At 63.5% G+C, this 22,591-nt stretch overlaps 1 long non-coding RNA gene across 3 annotated transcripts; it reads right to left on the minus strand.

Annotated features, from left to right (window-relative positions):
* Nucleotides 1–9,816: 9,816 nt before the first annotated feature.
* LOC137460058 (uncharacterized) lies at nt 9,817–21,321 on the minus strand. Of its 3 annotated transcripts, none has more exons than XR_010992628.1 (5): nt 21,189–21,321; nt 16,158–16,230; nt 15,258–15,358; nt 14,556–14,720; nt 9,817–11,026 (listed from the first exon to the last, which is right to left on the minus strand). It is a non-coding gene; the product is annotated as an uncharacterized lncRNA (long non-coding RNA). The 3 variants fall into 3 exon arrangements; XR_010992627.1 differs by lacking the exon at nt 9,817–11,026 and adding an exon at nt 12,005–13,227; XR_010992626.1 differs by lacking the exon at nt 9,817–11,026 and adding an exon at nt 12,005–14,260.
* Nucleotides 21,322–22,591: the final 1,270 nt, after the last annotated feature.

The following is a 22,591-nucleotide window of genomic DNA, read 5'->3' on the forward strand; positions in this document are numbered from 1 at the left end:
TGTCCCAGGCCAAGGCACACTGGGTGCCAAGCACCCTGCTAATCATAGTGCCAACCCCAAGCGCACTTCCCCCTCCAGCAGCCTTGACCTGTCCCAGGGGAAGGCAATTTCCTGCCTTTGCCTTTCCCCATTCAGACCTCCACTGGTGGAGATGGGGGAAGGAGGGTTTGGAGCACACTGTAACAGCCACATCTGAGCAAACTCCTTCTTTTAGGTGCAGTGGGGCTTAAACCCGAGATCCAGCTATAGACTGGCCTAGTGACAGAATGGTGCCAAAGCAGCTGCTCTGCTGCATAAGCAGAGGAAGGCACATTTTCCCCTGGGTGACATGTGTAGACCTCTAGCAAGACAGTTCCAGGGCCTCAAAATGCCAGAAGAAGTGAAGAGAGCTTATTCTGTGAGCCCCACCTGCATCTGTCACAATCCCCTCCCAGAGCAACCTGACAGGGCCAGTGCTGACCTGGAGATGTCACCTGAGGGCTGTGGGGGCAGGCAGGGCCCAGGCCAGCAAGAAGAGAGCAGAGACAAGCCCAGATGAGTGTGGAGTCCTGCCTGTGGGCTGGCATCAGCTGGGAGCCCTGTGCAGGCTGGGGAGCAGGCTGGTGCAGAGGGCCCTGGGGGTCCTGCTGGACAGGATGTGAGTGGGAGGCAGCAGTGCCCCATAGCAGGAGCTGGGTTTGGGGCTGTGTCCCCAGGGGCATTTCCAGCTGAGGCAGAGCTGGCAGCATCCCCCCAGTGCTGCTGTTGAGGAAGGCTGCTCTCAGGGCTCCTCCCTTTCTCCTCCCAGCGTTTGCCTACGGAGCAACAGGAGCAGGGAAAACCTACCCCATGCTGGGCTCAGAGAAGAGCCCTGGCATCATCTACCTCACCATGGAGGAGCTGTACAGGAGGCTGGAGGCTAGGAAGGAGCAGAAAAGCTACCAGGTCCTGGTCTCCTACCTGGAGGTAGGCTGTGCCCAGCTGTGCCCCTCCTGCTGCCAGGCCACCATCTCCAAGGTCTGGGCTTGTAGTGCCAGGGCTACCCCTGTGCTGCCAGCTGTGCCCAGTGGCCAGGACAGCCCCAGACTGGAAGCAGGCTGCCCCTACCCAGGCTGCTGAGCTGGTGCTGCTGGTCTGCTCCCTCTGGAGCTGGGGGCCACAGGGCACAGGGCAATGAGGGCTTCCTGGCTGCAAGGGCTTTGGAGGAGCAATGGCTCAGTGCCTGACTGGTGAAGCCTCCTGAGCTGTCCCCTGCCTTAGGGCACCTTCAGCTGCTCCTGCTGGGTCCAGGTGCCAGAGGTGCTGTTGGGTGGGCAGCAGGCCCTGGGGTCCAGAGCTGCTCTGCCTGCTGCCCTTTGGGGCCCCAAGCCTCAGCCTGAGCTGGAGCTGCCTGCTGCAGGTCTACAACGAGCAGATCCGTGACCTGCTGGAGCCCAAGGGCCCTCTGCCCATCCGAGAGGATCCTGAGAGAGGAGCTGTGGTTCAGGGTCTCTCCATCCAGCAGGTGGGGGTGGAAGCAGGCACAAGGTGTGGGCAGCGCTGCGCCTGCCCCAGGGGTGCCAGCGGGCACTGGGGGACCTGGAGGGGGGAGGGGAGGGCTGTGGGGACCCGAGGCAGGGGCTGTGGGGACCCGGGAGTGCCAGCCGGCTGGGTGCTGGCTGGCAGCAGCGCTGAGCCCGAGGCCAGAGGAGCCCTGCAGGGGCGCAGGAGGCCTCAGCCTGTGTGCCTGTGGCCGCTCGGTGCCCGTGCCGGGGCTGCGCCGATCCCTGCCCTCTGCCTGCTCCCCGCCAGCCCAGCTCGGCAGAGCAGCTCCTGCAGATGCTGCTCGGGGGCAGCAGGAACCGCACGCAGCATCCCACCGATGCCAACGCCTCCTCCTCCCGCTCCCACGCCGTGCTGCAGGTGAGGGGTGGTGCTTGGGGCAGCCCCTGGCACCGCTGCCCGGAGGGGGGCAGGCGGCGATGCTGTGCCAGGGCCGGCGTGCCAGGGCTGCTGCCGCGGCTGCGAGCGGCGAGCCCGAGCGCCCTGCGGAGCCGCAGCCTGCCCTGCCTGTGCCCTGCCAGGTACAGGTGAAGCAGCAGGACCGCGCCGGGGGCCTCGCTGGGGCTCTGCCGGTGGCCGAGATGAGCTTGGGCGACCTGGCCGGCTCGGAGCGAGCCGCGGTGGCCAAGAGCAGGGGCGAGCGGCTGCGGGAGGGAGCCAGCATCAACCGCTCGCTGCTGGCCCTGCTCAGCGTCAGCCAGGCGCTGGCTGGGGCCGAGGGAAGGCTGCCGCCGAGGGGCCCTGAGCGCCGTCCCCAGGGCAGAGCTGCCGTGGGCTGAGCGTGGCCAGGGCTGGGAGCCGAGGGCCAGCCCCTGAGCGGAGCCTCGCTGTGCCGGGCAGGGCAAGCAGAGCCACGTCCCGTAGCGGGACAGCAAGCTGAGGCGGCTGCTGAAGGGCTCCATCGGCCGCACCCTGATGCTGGCTGCCCTCAGCCCCTCGCCGCTCTGCTGCCAGGACACCCTCAACACCCTCAGGTGTGCCAGCAGGGCCAAGGAGATCCAGGTCTCGGTGAGCACCTCGCCCCGCGGCCGGCAGCTGCTGGGGCTGCCCGGGAAGGAGCCTGGGGCAGGCTGCTGCCTCCCTGCCGCCTCCCTGCTGCAGCCGGGCTGCCTCTGGAGCCCCTCTCAGAGTCGGCTGCAGCCGCCCGGGCCCCACCAGCCCAGGGCAGGCTGAGCAGCTGCCCCGCTGCCGCCTCAGCAGAGGGGAAGGAGCTGTCCCGGGGCTGCTCTCAGCTCCGCTCCTCCCTCCCTGCAGCTCAAGAGCAACCTGCTCAGCCCGGACTCCCACGTCTGTCCGTACGCTGTGCTGTGTGCGCAGCTGAGAGCGGAGGTGAGCTGCCGGGGGCAGGGCTGGGCTCTGTCTGCAGCTCTGCTTTGCCTGGCACCCAGCCTGCTGAGCTGCTGGGGCTCAGGGCATGCTCTGAGCCAGGGCTGCCCCTTGCTCACAGGTGGCAGAGCTGCAGGCCAAGCTCCGTGCCTAGGAGGATGCTGCCCGGGGGGCACAGAGCCAGGCGCCAGTGCTGCTGCCTGCCCTCGGCTCCAGCCCCTTGGAGCTGCCCAGGTGAGGCTGCTGGGCAGGAGGGATGGAGCCTGGGCTGGCACCTTGGGGTCCCCCATGGCCAGGAGCTTGCAGAGTTTGGCTGCTGGCTGCAGCCCAAGTGGCTGCCAGGACGCAGCTGAGCTGCTCTGCTGCTGTGCCACAGCCTCTCCACTGCCCAGCTGGAGTGAGGAGCCTGGCAGCCCCCAGAGCTGGGGGACAAAGGCCAAAGCTTCCTTGGGCTCCCTCCCAAACCTTGGTAGGCCCAGGGATGGCTTCCCCAGAGGCTCTTCCCTGGCTCAGGGGCTGCTGCTGTGACTCCTGCAGGTTGGAGGAGGCTGTGCCCAAGGTGTGCCTGGACCTGACTGGTGGGGAGAGGGCTGGAGAGCAGCAGCAGCAGCTGGCAGCTGGGTGTCCTGCTCCCTCGCAGCTGGCCTTGGAGGAGGTGAGAGGAGGGCTTGGCCTGGTGAGTGGGACCCAGCAGGCAGCTCAGGTACCTTGCTGGGCTGCACTGGGCAAGCTGGGAGCTGAGCTGCTCTGGGAGGTCTGGGCTCAGCAGGTGCTGGGCTGTGGAGTGCTGGAGAAAGCTCTGAGCCTGGCAGGGAAGGGGCAGCTGGGGGCCCAGGCTCAGCTCAGCTCTGGCCTGATGCTGCTCTGGGGGCTTGCTGCAGGCTGCAGAGGAAAGGTCTGCCCCAGCCATCCAGCAGGCAGATGTGCAGCAGGAAGCAAAGGAAGCAGCCCTCCTCCTGCAGGGCTTGACTGCCAGCCAGCCAGAGGGGTGAGTGTCCTTGTGCCCCCTCCCTGTGCCACTTGCTCCTGGCTGCTCAGAGAGTTTCAACCTTCCTGTGGTGTGCAGCCCCCTGAGGGTGCTGGAGGTGGGGGAGGGCCCAGGCCTTGGCTTACAGAGCAGTGCCTGCCCTCTGAGGTGGGATTTGGCTCCTAGAGAGCCAGTCCCAGGGGAGAAGCTCCCCTGGAAGGGTCAGCAGGGAAGGTTTCCAGGCACAGCAGCTGAGAGCCTTCAGTGCCTCTTGCCAGGCCTGGAGCTGCCTCCCCCAGGGCTCTGCTGCTGCCTCTGCTCCCCGAGGTGCTGCCCTGGCAGGGCTGCCCTGGCACCACCTGCTGCTGTCTCTGCCCCAATCTCCTGGCAGAAGGAAGCTCTTGGGGAAGGTCTCCCGAGGGAGGCTGCCTGTGCTGTGTGCCTGAGGCCCAGCACAGCTCTGGGGCTGCTGTTGGGTGCCCTGCAGCCCACAGGTGACCTCCCAGCCCAGCTTCTGCAGTCCCAGCCTGGGGATCCCTCAGCCTCAAAGCTTGCCTGGCCCAGAGCTCCCCCCAGGCTGTGCCCCAGCTGAGGAGGGGGCTCAGAGGTGCTGCTGGTGGTGCTGAGCCTCTCTTGGGTGCCAGTGGCTGAGGTTCAGCCCCTCACTGCTCCTTGGCTCTGTCTCTCTCTGCCCCAGGGCTGCAGCTGCTGCCAGGAGCCATGACCTCAATGTCACCTACCAGGTCTGCAGGCTGCCAGCCTCAGGCAGCAGCCCTGAGCCCTTGGGCTGCAGGGGCCTGGAGCCCCCAGGCTGGCAGCACAAGCAGGATGCCCTCTCGGTGCCCAAGTGAGTGCTGCCCTGGGGCCTTCCCTGTGGCTTTGGGGATCCTGCCCTCCATGGCTGGGTGACCCCTGTGTGGATGGCTGCAGCTCTGTGGAGGGCAGAGGGTGGGCAGGAGGCACTTGGCCAGCAGGCACAGGCTGAGCTCACCTGGGCACGGCTGCACAGGGCAGAGAGCATTCCAAGGGAAGCTTTTCCTGCTCCTGCTCCTCCCTTTGGCCCTGGAGCATCCTCCAGATTGCTTCAGGAGTGCTGGCTGGCAGCAGGTTGGGCATCTGCTCTCCTGGCACTGGGGGTCAGGGCTGTGCCCTTGGGGGATTTGGGGATTTGGGGGTGGCTTTTGGCTGGTGCAGCAAAGAGGCTCTGGCTCTTCTGGAGCCCTGTGGCTGTGCAGAGGCTGAGCCCCACCTGGCCCTGCTGGTGCAGGACACCCCCAGGGAGACCTCCTTGCTTCTGGGGCTCTGCAAATAGCTCAGAGTGAGGAGAGCTGGACATGGGGACAGGGCAGGGCCCAGCCCCGTGCCAGGGGCAGTCAGGATCCCCCCTGGCACTAACCATCCCTGCCCTGGCTGCAGGCCCTGCACGCTGGCCTGTGCCCCACGGACACCCTCTGTGCCCAGGCTGCCTGTGGGCTGCAGAGCCTCTGCCCTGAAGCAGAAGGCAGCTGAGAGGTGAGAGAGCTGCCAGCAGCTGCCTGTGCTCCCCACTGTGGGGCCAGCCCCATGGCTGCAGCTGCACCTTGCCTGTGGCCTCTGGGCTGCAGGGAGGCCTCTGCCCCGAGCCTGCCTGGGTGCCAATGGCCTCTTTGCCCTCCTCAGAGCCCTTTGCCCCCCCGGGGGTGGGCAGCGGAGCCGCATCCCCCAGCTGCACAGCAGGCACCGAGCTGCCAAGGCCTCTGCCCCCCAGGTGAGGCTGCCCTGGGAGCCACTCTGCCAGGAGTGAGCCCTGCCCCGGGGCAGGCTGCAGCCTGCTGCTGTGCCAGCCCTGTGCCAGCTGGAGCAGAGCCCTGCCATGGGGATGGTTGGTGCTGGGGGTGGCTGCAGCCCCAGCTGGGGGGAGGGCAGGAGAGCAGGGAGCTGCCAGGGCCTGGGTGTGCCCCAGAGCTGCCTGCTGCCCTTCTCTCCTCTCTCTGCAGCCCCAGAGCATCCTTCAGGCCCTCTGAGCAGCAGCGCAGCAGGAGCAGCCCCAGAGTGCCTCCAGCCCCGGCTGAGAGCGCAGAGCCCTGGGGGATGCGTGGGCAGCCCTGGGGGTGCCCCGTGCGGGCCCTGGTGGGTGCCCGGTGCTGGCTTCTCAGCGCTGCTGAGGGGCAGGCGGCGCTGGGCTGGCCGCGGGGGCTGGTCGGGGCCGGAGCTGCCGGCAGGGAGCTGGGAGGAGAAGCTGCCAGGGCAGGGCTGGGGCTGAGAGCAAAGATGGCGGCCGGGCCCCGGCGGCCTACGGCTCCCATGGTGCTCTGCGCGGGCGGGAGGGGGCGGGGCTGTCGGCGTTCGAGAGCCAATGGGAGGCTGTGTTCGGGCACCGGCCAATGAGCGCAGGGGGCAGCTTTTGAAGCCCTGTGGCGCAGGCGGCGGTGAGTGGCGCTGGGGCCCCGGCAGCGACGAGGGATAGGGATGGGGACGGCTGCGGGGGGCGGGGCCTGGGGGAGGGAGGGAGTGCCTGCTGCTGTGCCAGCCCCGTGCCAGCTGCTGTGCCAGCCCCGTGCCAGCTGCTGTGCCAGCCCCGTGCCTGCTGCTGTGCCAGCCCCGTGCCAGCTGCAAGGCAAAGCCCTGGCATGGGGATGGTTGGTGCTGGGGGGGATGGCTGCAGCCTGCTGCTGTGCCAGCCCCGTGCCAGCTGCAAGGCAAAGCCCTGGCATGGGGATGGTTGGTGCTGGGGGGGATGGCTGCAGCCTGCTGCTGTGCCAGCCCCGTGCCAGCTGCAAGGCAAAGCCCTGGCATGGGGATGGTTGGTGCTGGGGGGGATGGCTGCAGCCCCAGCTGGGGGGAGTGCAAGACAACAGGGAGCTGCCAGGGCCTGGATGTGCCTCAGGAGGGGAGCTGCATTTGCTGCTTGTGCCCCAGTGCTGTCCTCATGCCCCTCTCCTCTCTGCAGCCCCAGAGCATCCTTCAGGCCCTCTGCGCAGGCAGTGCAGGAAGAGGAGCCCCAAAGTGCTCCCAGCGCTTGGCAGCAGCCTCCCTGCTTCCAGCCCCCAGCCAGTGAAGCTCTTACGGTGAAGACTTCAGCAGCCAGGAGCCCAGCCCAAGCTCCCAGCACTGCTTCCACCTTCTCCCTTGGTGTGGGAGCTCTTCTTCGTCCCTTGCTTTGTGTCCGTTCCCGCTTCCGCACTTTTACACCCGGTCCTGTCCGCGGCGCCGCTTTCCCCCGCTCCCCGTCCCGGTCCCGTCCGCGGCGCCTCTGCCCCCCGGTCCCGCTCCCCCTCCCCGTCCGCATCTCTGCTTTCCTCCGGCCCGGTCCCGGTCCCCGTCCCCTCCGCGGCGCCGCGTTCCCCTCTCCCGCCCCAGCCCTTTTTGCGGCTGGTTCCCCCTACCCCACTCCGCGGTTCCCATCCCTCTCCCCTCCCCTCTGCGCCGCGGTTCCCCCCCCCCCCCGTTTGTGGTGATCACTAAACGTTTGGTTTTTTGGCTCTTCAGACCTCTTCTGGCTACTTCTTGCCTCCCCTTTGGGGACCCTGGGGCTGGGGCTCCCTCGGGGGGCTCCTGGGCCAGGCCCTTCCTCCCGGGACGGGCTCCAGTCTGCCTCCCCCCTCTCTGCCATCATCGCAGGGGCTCTGGGGCTCTTGTTCTTAGCCTCTGTGGATCAGGCAGCCCCACTCAGCTTCACAGGGGGAAGGTGGAACCAAAGGGCTCTCTTCTTTCTTCCCCAAGCTCCACTCCCTCACCTTGGTGTTTGTCTGCAGCTGTGGCATGAACTGAGACCACTCTGCCTCCCTTTTCATATAGCCATTAAGGCTGGAAAAGACTTCTGAGATCCTGCAGTCCAACCATAACCAACAGAGCATGTGCCCAAGAGCCATGGCCACACATTTCCTGAGCCCCTCCAGGCGTGGGGACTCCACCACCTCCCTGGGCAGCCTCTTCCACTGCCTGACCACTCTAGCTGTAAGAAATTCTTCCTAGTATCCAAGCTAAGCCTTCCCTAGCACAGCTTGAGCCCATGACCTCTTGTCCTGTCATCAGTTCCTGGGGAGAAGAGGCCTCCTTTCAGCTAGCTCTAGAGAGAAAGAAGCTGTCCTCTCAGCATCCTCCTCTTCAATAGCTTCTGCCTTGTGCAGGAATCTTCCAGCCCCAGCTAGAGCAGGAGCAGAGAATCCAGCTCAGGTCACCCAGGAACACATCCAGACCGGGCTGGAAAGGCTCCAGGGAAGGAGACTCCACAACCTCTCTGGGCAGCCTGCTCCAGGCCTCTGGGACCCTCACAGTCAAGAAGTTCTTCCTCCTGTTGAGGTGGAGCCTCCTGTGCTGCAGTTTCCATCCACTGCCCCTTGGCCTATCCCAGGGCACAGTGAGCAGAAGCTGTCCCTGTCCCTGTCCCCTCCCTCCTGACCCCCAGCCCTCAGCTATTGAGAGGCATTGATCAGATCCCCCTCAGCCTTCTCCTCTCCAGACTGAACAGCCCCAGGGCTCTCAGCCTCTCCTCCCCAGGCAGTGCTGCAGTCCCTTCGGCATCCTTGGAGCCTCCCTTGGACTCTCTCCAGCAGATCCCTGTCCCTCCTGAGCTGGGGAGCCCAGAGCTGGATGCAATATTCCAGGGGAGGTCTCAGCAGGGCAGAGCAGAGGGGGAGGAGAACCTCCCTGGCTCTGCTGGCCACACTCCTCTGAATGCCCCCCAGGACCCCCTTGGCCTTCTTGGCCCCCAGGGCACACTGCTGTCCCATGCAGAGCTTGTTGCCCACCAGCACTCCCAGGTCCTGTTTCAACCTCTTCAAGGATGTGCTGCCTGTGGGAGCCTGGGTGCTGCTCCTGCTTCCTGTGAGGAGCTCAGGCAATGAAATATTCTCTTAACTCCTTTTGCTCCCCTGTTCCAAACCATTTCACCTTGTGCCTTGCACCAAGCCCTTTGAGAACCTCTCCAACTGCCAGCCACACAAGGTGAGTTTCTCACATCAGCCTTCATGCTACCTGTGCTTGCAGACAGGGCAAGATCCAACTCAGAGTCCTCAGGGAAAGGGAAAACCAAGTCAAGGTTCTTGTGAGCCCTTCAGAATGCCAAATCATTTATTGCTCAGGGGTTAACCACCTGGGTTTCACAAATCATTTGGAACTCTTAGGAGTTGCTGCAGTCAGAACTAGGGGCTGGGGGTGGCTGACACCCCTCAGGCTGTGCTGTCATCCAGTGGGCTCTGGAAGAGCTGAGGGCTGGCTGCAGGCAACCCTCCTGGAGTTCAACAAGGACAAGGGCAGGGTCCTGCATCTGGGGAGGAGTAACAGCAGGCACCAGGACAGGTTAGGAGCTGCCCTGCTGGAGAGCAGCTCCGTGGAGTCTTAGTGCACAAGTTCTGCATGGGACAGCAATGTGCCCTGGTGGCCAAGAGAGCCAATGGGGTCCTGGGGTGCAGCAAGGAAAGTGTGGCCAGCAGGGCTGGGGAGGTTCTGCTCCCCCTCTGCTCTGCTCTGCCCTGCTGAGACCACAGCTGCAATCCTGGGTCCAGTTCTGGGCTCCCCAGCTCGAGGGAGACAGAGAGCTGCTGGGGACAGTCCAAGGGAGAGCCAGGAGGATGCTTAGGGGACTTGAGCATCTCCCCTGGGAAGAGAGGCTGAGAGCCCTGGGGCTGGTTAGTCTGGAGAAGAGAAGGCTGAGAGGGATCTGATCAATGTCTATTGACAGCTGAGGGCTGGGGGGCAAGGGGAGGGGGCCAAGCTCTTGTGGGTGGTGCACAGCAATCAGCCAAGGAACAGTGGAGACAAACTGGGACAGGGAAGGTTTCAGCTCAACAGGAGGAGAAACTTCTTTGGTGTGAGGCTGCTGGAGCCCTGGAGCAGGCTGCCCAGAGAGGTTGTGGAGTCTCCTGCTCTGGAGCCTGCCCAAGCCCTGCATCCTGGATGCATTCCTGTGCAGACTGCCCTGGGTGCTGCTGCTCTGGCAGCCACTCACCCCTAGATCTATGAATACAGTCTCACAGGCTCACAGTCTCGCCCAGGTTGGAAGAGACCTCGAGGATCATGGAGTCCAGCCTGCCAGCACAGACCCGTGACTAGAGCATGTCTCCCAGGGCCACGTCCAATCTCCGCTTGCACACCTCCAGGGACGGGGACTCCACCACCTCCCTGGGCAGCACATCCCAATGAGGAATGACTCTCTTGGTGAAGAACTTTCTCCTCACCTCCAGCCTAAACCTCCCCTGCTGCAGCTTGAGACTGTGTCCCCTTGTTCTGGGGCCGGTTGCCTGGGAGAAGAGCCCAACCCCCACCTGGCTACAACCTCCCTTCAGGGAGCTGCAGAGGCATTGAAAGGATTTCTGAAGAGTAGCAAAGCTTTCAATAAAACACAACTGAAGTTTCTCCCTTCAGGCACTCAAGAATTGCTAGGGCTACACATGGAAGGGTACTTGTCAAAACTGCTGTGGTTTGTTCATTCCCCTGGGGTGTTCTGCAGACTGAAACCCAGGAGCAGACTCACCAGGACAGCCATGAGAATGTCAGGAGAATTCATTCAGAATTGTCTTTTCCATTGATGCATTTAAAAATCTTTTCTAATGGATACTTGTGACAGTTCCCAGGAACTCCAGCAGACCTCAACAGAGCAGCAGCAAGCACCTCCATGTTTGATTTGCTTTGTGGGTAGTTTTGTCTCTTAACCCCCCCCACGTTCAAGAGTCTGTACTGGGATGGGTGGATCATAGTCGGCGTGGATTCTTCCCCATGAGAGTGGTGAAACCCTGGAATGGGTTGTCCAGGGAGGTGGTCGAGGCCCCGTCCCTGGGGGTGTTTAAGAGCAGGCTGGATGAGGCTCTGTCCAGCCTGATCTAGTGTGGGGTGTCCCTGCCCATGGCAGGGGGTTGGAACTAGATGATCCTTGTGGTCCCTTCCAACCCTGAATGAAACTATGAAACTATGAAACTATGAAACCTCCAAGGCACTGAAGTAGCTCTTGTGCTGCTTCACAAGCCCATCAAACCTGCAGTGTGAATGAGTCTGCCTTGAGCATGGGTGATCAGCATTTGGAGGTCACCTTGGCTCCCCACTTCCTCCTCAAGGGCCTGCTGAGGCTGACACTTCTCCTGGGGCCTGCTCTTGGCTTCTCCTGCCCCAGGAGGAGTTTGACACCTCTCCAAGGAGGCAGCCAGCACTTCCTGCCCAAGCCCAAGAGCCTGAAGAGTCCTGGAGCTGTGAGGTGTGGGATGGAGCTGGGCAGCTGTGGTGGGTTAAGGCCTCTTTCTGCAAACAAAAGAAGCAAGCAGGGGGGAGGCTTGCGGGTACTTTACCCTCCCTGCAGGGCGTTTCCCCTGGGAAAGCTGAGGCTGTTCCACTCCCCCCTCCCTGCCCAGCTAGGGTAGAAAAAGCAGGACATCATAGCTGTTGGAGCTCCTTTTTGGCTCCTGCCTCTGCTGGATGAGAGCTACTGCAGCTGCCCTCCTGCTCCTCAGCCACGTGGCCGGACCTGATCCTTCTCCCTGCTGCCTCTGCCCCTCCTCAGAGAGAGACTGGTTCTGTATTATTCTTTTCTGTCCCCCTCCCATCCACTCTTGCTCCTTGCCCTTGTGAACTTTTCCTGTTATTGCCATATATATATATAGTTTAAAGGAAAATTCTTTGCCTCTCTACTTCCAAGCTGACTCCAGATTGTTGCTCAGTGGATTTGCTCCTTACCCTTTTTTGTTCCCTCTCCCTGTTTGGAGGGGGGGGGGGGGGAGTGGGGAAGAGATTCTCAGCCTTTTCCCCATTTGAGCTTTTAACTCTCAGTTAAGGCTCCAACCACTACAGTAGAGGACAGTGCAGCAAAAGGCTCTGAGGCAAGGCAAGGGAGAAGCAGAGCAGGGGACAGAGGAGTGCCAGAGGCCCTGGGCACCACAGCGTCTGACAGAGCCCTGCCCTCCTCCTGTCAGCCCTCAGGCCCAGCACTGGCTGGAAACCAAAGGTCAGCCTCTGCAGTGGGCAGCCAGGGACACAGAGTGCAGGCAGGCAGTGTCCAGCACTGACCTGAGTCACAGTGCAGGCTCAGGGAGCTGCAGTGGTCCTCGGGCCGCAGCGGCAGCAGCTCCCCAGCCATCTGCATGGCGTCCCCGGCCCCCAGAGCTCCCAGCCAGGGCTCAGCAGAGAATGGGCTGCAAGAGAGAGACACAGCAGGACTGCTGCAGAGACCTGGGCACCACAGGCCTGCTGCAGGCCACTGCTCTGCAGCTGCCTTCTGCAAGCAAGGAGCAAAGTAGCCACAGGCAGCAGAATCAGAGAACCTTTCTGGCTGGAAAAGATCTTTCAGCTCCACTCCAACCATGCTCCCATTGCCAGGGCACCCCCAAACCATGGCCCTCAGCACCACACCAACCCCCCAGGGATGGGGACTCCACCACTGTCCTGGGCAGCCTGCACCAGGCCTTGACAACCCTCAAGGGCAAGAAATTGTTCCTCATGTCTCAGCCCAAACCTTCCCTGGCACAACTGAGGGCATTTCCTCCTGGCCTATCACTTGTTCCTTGGGAGCAGAGACCAAGCCCTGCCTGGCTCCAGCCTCCTGTCAGGGAGCTGAAGAGAGACAGAAGATCCACCCTCAGCCTCCTCCAGGCTAAACATCCCCAGTTCCCTCAGCTGCTCCTCACAAGACTTTTGCTCTAGACCCTTCACCAGCTTTGTAGTCCCTCCTGGAGCCACCCCAGCACCTCAGTGTGCTCCCTGCAGTGAGGGGGCCAAAAGTCAATGCAGTACTCAGGCTGTGCATCCAGTACCCAGTGCAGGCTACACTGCTCTGCTCCTGTTGGCCACACCATGGCTGACCCAGGCCAGGATGCTGTTGGCCTGCTCAGCCACCTGGCCACAGGCTGGCTCATCTGCAGCCTCTGTTGCCCAGCACCCTAGGTCTTTGCTGGGCATCTTTCCAGCCACTCTTCCCCCAGCCTGCAGTGTTGCAGGGGGTTGCTGTGACCCAGGTACTGGACCTGCCACTTGGCCTTGATGAACCTCATGCCATTGGCTTGAGCTTTGATCCAGCCTGGCCAGGTGCCTCTGTACATTCACAAGCAGATGAACACTCCTGCCCAGCTTGGGCCTGTCTGCAAACTGACTGAGGGAGCCTCAATGCCCTCACCCAGGGCACTGATCAAGTGTTCAGGAGAGCTGGCCCCAGCACTGAGCCTTGGGGAACACCACTGGTGACCAGACACCCAGGGGAGTTAGCTCCATTCACTTGAAAGCAGAAGGAAAACCAACCCCATGGAATCAGAAAGAGAGCTCCTTGCTGGGGATTGTTTTGAGCAAGAGGGGACATGGGTCCCAGCAACACCTGTGCAATTCAGGCCTTGAAGAACTCTCTGTTGATAATAGAGCGGTGGAGTAGGAGCTGTGGGAAAGAGTTGATTGCCTGGTATGCTGAAGTCCAGCTGCCCCTGAGAAGGGAGGCAAGCAAGATAAGCAGGAGGCGAGATCTGGGAAAGAGAGCAATTAGACTGAGTAGGAAGAATTCCACAGAGTTGTGAAAACAATGCTGTAACCTTCTAGAGAGGAACCAACAGTGTGTGTTAAATTAGAACAGAATTAACTATGCATAAGATAAGACTCTAAATAACAAAGTGTGGAACAATAAAGTGGGATGATTACTGTCACTCATACTGAGTGCTGTCGTCCCTGCCTCTGTTCTTGTCAGCTCCTGGCTCAGTGCTGAAGAGATTCAGCACTCAGAAGGTCCCAGAGTAGAGAATGACACCAGGTGCCCCATACACTGCATCCAGCTCCCTGCAGTGAGGCTGCAGAGCCCAGCTGCTGGCAATGCCACCAGAGCAGGGCTGCTGGAGAGCACAGGGCTGGAAGAGCTGCTGGCACTCACAGCCTCACCCTGGCTTCCTGCCACCCAGAAACCTCACCTCAAAAGCTGCAAATGGCAAGGCAGCTCCTGGCCCAGGAGATCCCAGCCTAGAAAGCAGCCAGGAACAAGCAAAGCCTGGCCTGAAGAGCAGAGCAGGATGCTGAGCTCCTCACCTCTGAGTGCTGAGGCTGTAGGGAGCCTCCTTGGGCTCTGTTTCTGCCCTTGGCTCCTGCAGCTCCTCCCAGACTCTGCTCTCTGGGCAATCTCCGCCGGCTCTGGCCACTGGCCTGCCCCCTGCCCCCTCAGCCTGCTCAGGGCTATCTGAGGCAGCTCTCTAATTTGAGGAGTTGCTGAAGGAGGAGACTAACTTCTAAGCCTTCTTCTGAGGCTCTGTGAGCAGCACCACTCAGCCCTTTGCCTCTGCTGCCTGCTGCTCTGCCTCTGCATGTCTCGGCTTCTGCTTTGGCTTCTTTTTCCCTGCAGCTCCTCCTTTTCTTCCCCTCCTTCTCTTCGCCCTCTGCCTTATCCTCAAGATGTCTTTTCAGCCTTGCTTGCTGCTTGCTGACTTCAGACACCTTTCTGCTTTCCCTTTCCTGGGGGGCAGCATCTTTACCCCTGGCTGGCTTCTCTCTCTCAGGCTTAGGTTTCCCTTGGGCCTGGCGAAGGGGTAGAAGAGGAGAGTCAGAGGCAGGGATCATTGTGGAGGGAAACTCAGAACAAACCCCAACAAATTCACCTTTTTTTGCCTCGATTTTGAGTGCAATTCTTAGTTTTCAGGTCACAAAATCCTGCCCAAGCTCCCCAGATGAACTGGCATTGCTCCACTCCTCACAGAGCTCTGCTTCCCAGGCAGCAGCACCAGCTGAGGGCTGGCAGCTCCCAGCACAGCCAAGAACTGTCCCCAAGAGCCTGAGCCCCCCCCAGCAAAGTGTCACCACCTGTCCTGCTCACCTGTGCTTGGGCCTGCTCCAGCTCTGAGAGCTTCTGCCGCAGTTCCAGCAGCTCCTTTTCCTTCTCAAGCACTTGCTGCCTCAGCAGCTGCTCCTGGCTCAAAGGCTTCCCTGGAGGAGCAGAGGCAGCAGCTGTGGCACAGGCAGGGGCAGTGCATTCCTCTGGCTGGAAACAGAACAGAACCTCTTACACTGAAAATCCTGAGAGAGTCATGGAACCCTGGAACTGGTTTGGTTAGAACAAGGTCACCCAGCCCCAGCCTCAACCTAACACCCCCATGGCCCCCATGCTCAGCTCACTCCAGCTCCCTTACCTGCTGTCACCATCTAGCACTGGAGCTCTCTCTGTGCAGCTGTTGGAAGCTGCACCGTTCATGCACAATGGAACCAAACTCATTTGAAACCTTTGCCCCCACTAGAATTTGCTGTTGTGACAGGGGGAGCAAGTGGAGCATGGATTGGAAAGGGACTGAGGCACAAACCCACAGAAATATCTCCAGCCAAAAGGCAACAAAGGAAACTCTTTGACATGACATAGCCCTCCTCAGGTACTGCAAGGCCTGTTGTGGATGGGGTTCTGCACTTCACTCCCAAGAGGGAAGTAACAAGCTATTTAAAGCAGCCACACTCTCAGCATAGAGCCTTATACAAACCCCAAGGGCTGTAAATCAGATTAACAACAATCATTCACTCTGATGCCTACCAGAACATCCTGAATCCAGAAGATGCTTCCTTTGCTCTTCCATTGGAGAAACAGAGTCAGGAGGAAGAATGCAGCTGTGCTGGACCAGCCTCCTGCAAGACCTGAAACCAGCCCCGAGACCATCTTCAGCAAGGTGTTGGCAGAGAAAGTGGAACAACAGCAAAGGCAGAAAGCTAAAGCTGCCCTCTTGCAGCACAGACACTGTGTTTCATGGAGAGCAAAATGCTCCCTGGGGACAGGAGGCTGGGAGCTGAAAAGCCTCTGCCCCCCCTGCACTCCAGACAAACAAGCAAACCCAAAGCCAAAGCACACAGCCAGCCAAGAGCGGCTGGGGGCTGCCACTGTGTCACCTATGGACTCAGGCCTGAGCTGCTACAGAACACTTTGATGGGAGGCAACCTTGTGATAAGGGAAAGAAACAGAAGCCTGGATCCAAACGAATGACCCTGACAGGAGCCTTGGAGCTGTCAGAGCACAAAGCCTGAGACCTGTCCAGAGCTGCAGCTGGACAGCAGAGGGGCTGAGTGGAACAGAGTAACAGAAGCACAGCCAGGAGCAGAGGCTCTGATGAAGGCACTCAGGAGATGTGAAACAGGAGTCAGAACGAGGCCAGTTCCTAAAGGTGCTAAGTCTATCATCCAAAACTCACAGGAAATCTCCTTCTAGAGAGGTAAAAAGGGGCAGGAAAGCCTGAAGCTTTTCCCTGTCCCACCAACAAAGCCCAGGGGGGAGCAAGGGAAAACCCAAGGGCAAAGGATGCCAAAGGGATAAAACTTTGAGCCCAGCTCCAGAGCTGAACTCAGGTGAGGGAAACACCACCTTGCTGTGACCAAACTCAAGAGTGCAACAAAAGAGACACTCCAGGGCTAGTAACTTGTCCCTGCTCACTGTTTTACTCACAGCAGTGTCAGGCAAGCTCCCGAGATTCCCCAGCAGCAACCCTGGCACAGCGACTCCTCCAGTTTGCATTGACCTGGGGACAGAGACACAGAGATGTTTGCCAGCAGCCCCCTGCCCCTGCCCAGGGCCAAACATTTTGTGCCTGGGAAGAGCAGGCCCTGCATGCTCAGAGTGACAATGCAGCTCTTTGGAGATGAGATTTGCCAGCAGCTAAATAAGCCCTTGGTAAAGAGGCCAGCTCCTTCCCATGCCTCTGCTGGGTGATCTCTCCCCTGGCTGGAAGCCTGCACCCTGGGAAACAGCAGGAATCAACTGGTCTGCATCCCTGGGAATCCTCTCCAGTGCAGCTGCAGACAGCAGGATCTGATGACAAAAAGCAAGACAACAAATCCAGCCAACGCCACCAACCATCCCCTGCCCTTGCCCTTGGGGATAGCTTCAGCAGGGAGACTTTGTGCAATCATCACTGTGTCTGGTGGCTGCTCTGCTGATGGAACTGGGCAGGGGAAGCAGGATGTGGAAGAGCACAGCAGTCACAGCCCTGCCACCGGGTATCACCAGGTGCTGAAGTGCTGAGGCTCCCTGGCACCCTGGAGCTGCCTGGCTGCCAGACTTCACTGGATGGAAGCAGCCGGGTTCAGCACCGAGCTGCACTGCAGCTGCTCGCAGCCTTGCCTGGCTAAGGGCTCCGTGCCGCGGGGCTTGGCCTCGCTCAGGCTTTAGAATGAAGCCTGCTCGGCAAACACAAGATCGAGACTCATCTCTTGCCTTACCGCCACCGAAAGCAGCTCTTGGCCTTTAGCTTCTGCCCAGGCTTAGCCTCGCAGCAGCGCTTCAGAGGGAGCCGCGGTGCCGGGGCAGGGGGCGGCGTGGGGGCACGGCCGGCTCCGCGGCTGCCGCCCCGCAGAGACGCAGGGCCCGGCCCCGGCAGGACGGACGGCAGCCCGGGCACCCCAAAGCCACCCCGGAACCTCCTCCTCGCCCCCGCTGCGGGCAGCCTCCTGCAGGGCGGGGAGCAGCCGGCCCGGGCCCCGCCGCTGCCCAAGGCCGGCGAGGGCTCCCCTGCCCCTGCCCCTGCCGCTGCCCCTGCCGCTGCCCCTGCCCCTGCCCTGCCCCTGCCCCTGCCCCTGCCCCTGCCGCTGCCCCTGCCCCTGCCCCTGCCGCTGCCCCTGCCCCTGCCCCTGCCGCTGCCCCTGCCCCTGCCCTGCCCCTGCCCCTGCCCCTGCCCCTGCCCCTGCCCCTGCCCCTGCCCCTGCCGCTGCCCCTGCCCCTGCCCCTGCCGCTGCCCCTGCCCCTGCCCCTGCCCCTGTCCCTGCCCTGCCCCTGCCCCTGCCGCTGCCCCTGCCCCTGCCGCTGCCCCTGCCGCTGCCCCTGCCCCTGCCCCTGCCGCTGCCCCTGCCCCTGCCGCTGCCCCTGCCCCTGCCCCTGCCGCTGCCCCTGCCCCTGCCGCTGCCCCTGCCCCTGCCCCTGCCGCTGCCCCTGCCCCTGCCCCTGCCCCTGCCGCTGCCCCTGCCCCTGCCCCTGCCGCTGCCCCTGCCCCTGCCGCTGCCCCTGCCCCTGCCCCTGCCGCTGCCCCTGCCCCTGCCCCTGCCCCTGCCGCTGCCCCTGCCCCTGCCCCTGCCGCTGCCCCTGCCGCTGCCCCTGCCCCTGCCCCTGCCCCTGCCGCTGCCCCTGCCGCTGCCCCTGCCCCTGCCCCTGCCCCTGCCGCTGCCCCTGCCCCTGCCGCTGCCCCTGCCCCTGCCCCTGCCGCTGCCCCTGCCCCTGCCCCTGCCCCTGCCGCTGCCCCTGCCGCTGCCCCTGCCGCTGCTGCTGCCCCTGCCCCTGCCGCTGCCCCTGCCCCTCCCCCTGCCCCTGCCCCTGCCCCTGCCGCTGCCCCTGCCCCTGCCCCTGCCCCTGCCCCTGCCGCTGCCCCTGCCGCTGCCGCTGCCCCTGCCCCTGCCCCTGCCCCTGCCCCTGCCCCTGCCCCTGCCCCTGCCGCTGCCCCTGCCCCTGCCCCTGCCCCTGCCCCTGCCCCTGCCGCTGCCCCTGCCGCTGCCGCTGCCCCTGCCCCTGCCCCTGCCGCTGCCCCTGCCGCTGCCCCTGCCCCTGCCCCTGCCCCTGCCGCTGCCCCTGCCCCTGCCGCTGCCCCTGCCCCTGCCCCTGCCCCTGCCCCTGCCCCTGCCGCTGCCCCTGCCCCTGCCCCTGCCCCTGCCCCTGCCCCTGCCGCTGCCCCTGACCCTGCCCCTGCCCCTGCCCCTGCCGCTGCCCCTGCCGCTGCCGCTGCCCCTGCCCCTGCCCCTGCCGCTGCCCCTGCCGCTGCCCCTGCCCCTGCCGCTGCCCCTGCCGCTGCCGCTGCCCCTGCCGCTGCCCCTGCCCCTGCCGCTGCCCCTGCCGCTGCTGCTGCCCCTGCCGCTGCCCCTGCCCCTGCCCCTGCCGCTGCCCCTGCCGCTGCCGCTGCCCCTGCCCCTGCCCCTGCCCCTGTCCCTGCCCCTGCCGCTGCCCCTGCCCCTGCCGCTGCCCCTGCCCCTGCCCCTGCCGCTGCCCCTGCCCCTGCCCCTGCCGCTGCCCCTGCCCCTGCCCCTGCCCCTGCCGCTGCCCCTGCCGCTGCCGCTGCCCCTGCCCCTGCCCCTGCCGCTGCCCCTGCCCCTGCCGCTGCCCCTGCCCCTGCCGCTGCCCCTGCCGCTGCCCCTGCCCCTGCCCCTGCCGCTGCCCCTGCCCCTGCCGCTGCCCCTGCCCCTGCCCCTGCCGCTGCCCCTGCCCCTGCCCCTGCCGCTGCCCCTGCCCCTGCCCCTGCCCCTGCCGCTGCCCCTGCCCCTGCCGCTGCCCCTGCCCCTGCCCCTGCCCCTGCCCCTGCCGCTGCCCCTGCCCCTGCCGCTGCCCCTGCCGCTGCCCCTGCCCCTGCCCCTGCCCCTGCCCCTGCCGCTGCCCCTGCCCCTGCCCCTGCCCCTGCCGCTGCCCCTGTCCCTGCCCCTGCCCCTGCCCCTGCCGCTGCCCCTGCCGCTGCCCCTGCCCCTGCCCCTGCCCTGCCGCTGCCCCTGCCCCTGCCCCTGCCCCTGCCCCTGCCCCTGCCCCTGCCGCTGCCCCTGCCGCTGCCGCTGCCCCTGCCCCTGCCCCTGCCGCTGCCCCTGCCGCTGCCCCTGCCCCTGCCCCTGCCGCTGCCGCTGCCCCTGCCCCTGCCGCTGCCCCTGTCCCTGCCCCTGCCCCTGCCCCTGCCCCTGCCCCTGCCCCTGCCCCTGCCCCTGCCCCTGCCCCTGCCGCGGGGCTGGCAGCGCTGCGCTGCGCTCCCGCCCGGCTCGGAGCGGCTCCGGCAGCGGCTGGGGCGGCAGGGGGCTGGGCCGCGGCTAACGAGCGCCCGGGGACACCCCCGGCCCCAGCTCAGCTCCCCTGCAGCAGCCCCCTCAGCCCACAGCCCCCCGCAGCCTGCCTGCCCGCTCCAAGGGGCAGCCCGGGGGGGGGGGCAGCAGGGCCCGGGGCCGCTGCCGCCAGCAGCCGGCAGCCAGGGCAGGCCTCGCTCGGCTGCGCCTCCCTCCGGGCACCCAGGCTCTGCCCTGCTCGCTCTCGGGCTCTGGCCCAGGCCCGGCCTCGCTCCCGGCCCCCTGCAATGCTGCGGCGCTGCCAAGCTGCCGGCTGGGGACACCTCCCCCAGGGGGACCCTTCCCGCTCTGCTCAGCTCCTCCTGCCCCTGGGGCGGCTGCGCCAGCGCCCCCGGCTGGAGGCAGAACAGAGCAAGGGGAAACACCATGGGCAAACTCCACTTGTGCCCAAAGCCAGGTCAAAGATAGGGTAGGGTAGGGTAGGGTAGGGTAGGGTAGGGTAGGGTAGGGTAGGGTAGGACAGGACAGGACAGGACAGGATAGGATAGGATAGGATGGGATAGGATAGGATAGGATAGGATAGGATGGGATAGGATGGGATAGGATAGGATAGGATAGGATAGGATAGGATGGGATAGGATAGGATAGGATAGGATAGGATGGGATAGGATAGGATAGGATAGGATAGGATAGGATAGGATAGGATAGGATAGGATAGGATAGGATAGGATAGGATAGAATTAACCAGGTTGGAAGAGACCTTCAAGATCATCACGTCCAACCCATCAACCAATCCAACACCACCTAAACAACTAACCCATGGCACCAAGCACCCCAACAAGTCTCCTCCTAAACACCTCCAATGATGGCGACTCCACCACCCCCTGGGCAGCACATTCCAATGGGCAATCACTCTCTGTAGAATTTCTTCCTCACATCCAGCCTAAACCTCCCCTGGCACAGCTTGAGACTGTGTCCTCTTGTTCTGGTGCTGGCTGCCTGGGAGAAGAGACCAACCTCTGCCTGTCTACAACCTCCCTTTGGGTAGTTGTAGAGAGCAAGAAGGTCTCCCCTGAGTCTCCTCCTCTTCAGGCTAAGCAGCCCCAGCTCCCTCAGCCTCTCCTCACAGGGCTGTGCTCCAGACCCCTCCCCAGCTTTGTTGCCCTTCTCTGGACTCGTTCCAGCAGCTCAACCTCCTTCCTAAACTGAGGGGCCCTGAACTGGTGTGGCCTAACCAGTGCAGTGTACAGGGGCAGGATGAGCTCCCTGCTCCTGCTGGCCACACTCTTCCTGATGCAGGCCAGGATGCCCTTGGCCCTCCTGGCTGCCTGGGCACACTGCAGGCTCATGTTCAGCCTACCATCGACCAGCACCCCCAGGTCCCTCTCTGCCTGGCTGCTCTCCAGCCACTCTGCCCCCAGCCTGCAGCACTGCCTGGGGTTGCTGTGGCCAATGTGCAGCCCCTGGCACTTGGATGTGTTCAATCTCCTGCCCTTGGCCTCTGCCCATCTGCCCAGCCTGTCCAGGTCCCTCTGCAGAGCCTCTCTGCCCTCCAGCAGATCAACTCCTGCCCCAGCTTGCTGTCATCTGCAAAATCACTGCCGATGGACTCAGTGCCCTCATCCAGATCATCAATAAAGATGTTAAAGAGCATGGGGCCCAGCACTGATCCTTGGGGCACACCACTAGTGATTGGCCACCAGCTGGATGTGGCACCATATGCCACGTAATGCCCTACCAGTGGATCAGCAGAAGGAATCTCGTTTGCTCGGGTGCAGGCAAGGAACTGTTTTGGCCACTCCACATCAGTTCAGTGATCAGGGAGAGCTGAACACCGCCACGGAAAGCCCAAAGGCTCCTGGCATGGCGCCGCCGGGGGTGCCCTCAGACGTCACTTCCGCCCTTCCTTCCGCAGGGGAGGCCGTGCTACCCACAGCAACCATGGTGCTATCCAGTGCTGCGTCGTGACGTCACTTCCGCCCTTCCTGCCAGCCCCCACGCCCAGTGCTCCCGGCGGTGCTCCAGAGGGGCTGCTGCCAGCCGGGCGGCTCTGGCCCGGCGGCCCCCGGATCCGCACGGGGAGGCTGCAGCTGCCGAGTCGCACAGCCAGGACCCGCCGTGGCCAGAGCGCCGCTACGAGCGCACCCCGTGGCCCCTTCAGCCGCTCCGCCGCGGCTCCGGCTGCCCCGCAAGCGGGAAGCAGGGAGCGGAGGCGCCGGGTTCTGCGCCTGCACGGCCGGCGTTTGCTGAGCCTAGCCGCAGAGACACGGAGTCGTTTGGGTCGGGAAACCCAGCAGGTTCAGTTGAATCTTGGTGCCAGGGGTGAGCCCTGGGCTGGCCCCCAGGTGAGTGACAGCTGCTCCCCATGAAGCCCTCTGCTTACCAAAGGGGAAGAGAAAGAAATGAAGGAGGGAGACCGAGGCAGAGGGAAAGAAGGCTGAAAGCAGCTGTAAGGACACAAAGAGCAATCCAACGGAGTGGACAAAACCCCAGCTCCCTCAGCCTCTCCTCACAGAACTGTGCTCCAGACCCCTCCCCAGCTTTGTTGCCCTTCTCTGGACACCTTCCAACATCTCCACATCTTTTCTAACCTGAGGAGCCCAGAACTGGACACAGGACTCGAGGTGTGGCCTGAGCAGTGCTGAGCACAGGGCAGGATGAGCTCCCTGCTCCTGCTGGCCACACTGCTCCTGATGCAGGCCAGGATGCCATTGGCCTTCTTGGCCACCTGGGCACACTGCTGGCTCCTGTTCAGCCCAGGGGCCAAGTGCCAAGCTCCCCCATGCCAAAACTTTATGCCCAATGACTTCCCCCACGATGCTGAGCCAGATACATGTTCAGGTGCCTTACAGCACCCAAGCCAGGGAAATCCTCCTGCAGAACTGTCCCGATGGGGCATAGCCAAGCCCAGCCATGCTTGACCAAGAGCCGGAGGACAGCAGCAGCAGCTGGAGGTAGATGCCAGAGGCTCTGCACGGAGCTGGGTCCGGACTTGCCGGCGGCACCAAGCCAGCAGCAGAGCTGCTGGGCAGGGCCCTGGCCGCTCACTGCTGTGAGCTGCTCAGCAGCTACTTGGCTACATTTCAGATTGCTGTTCTGCTGCTGCTCTGGTTTGTGTCCAACAGGAGTTAAGAGAGGGGG

This window comes from Melanerpes formicivorus, unplaced genomic scaffold (assembly GCF_026170545.1).
Source record: "Melanerpes formicivorus ecotype bairdi unplaced genomic scaffold, bMelFor1.0.p_v2 SCAF_498, whole genome shotgun sequence".
Lineage (NCBI taxonomy): Eukaryota > Metazoa > Chordata > Aves > Piciformes > Picidae > Melanerpes > Melanerpes formicivorus.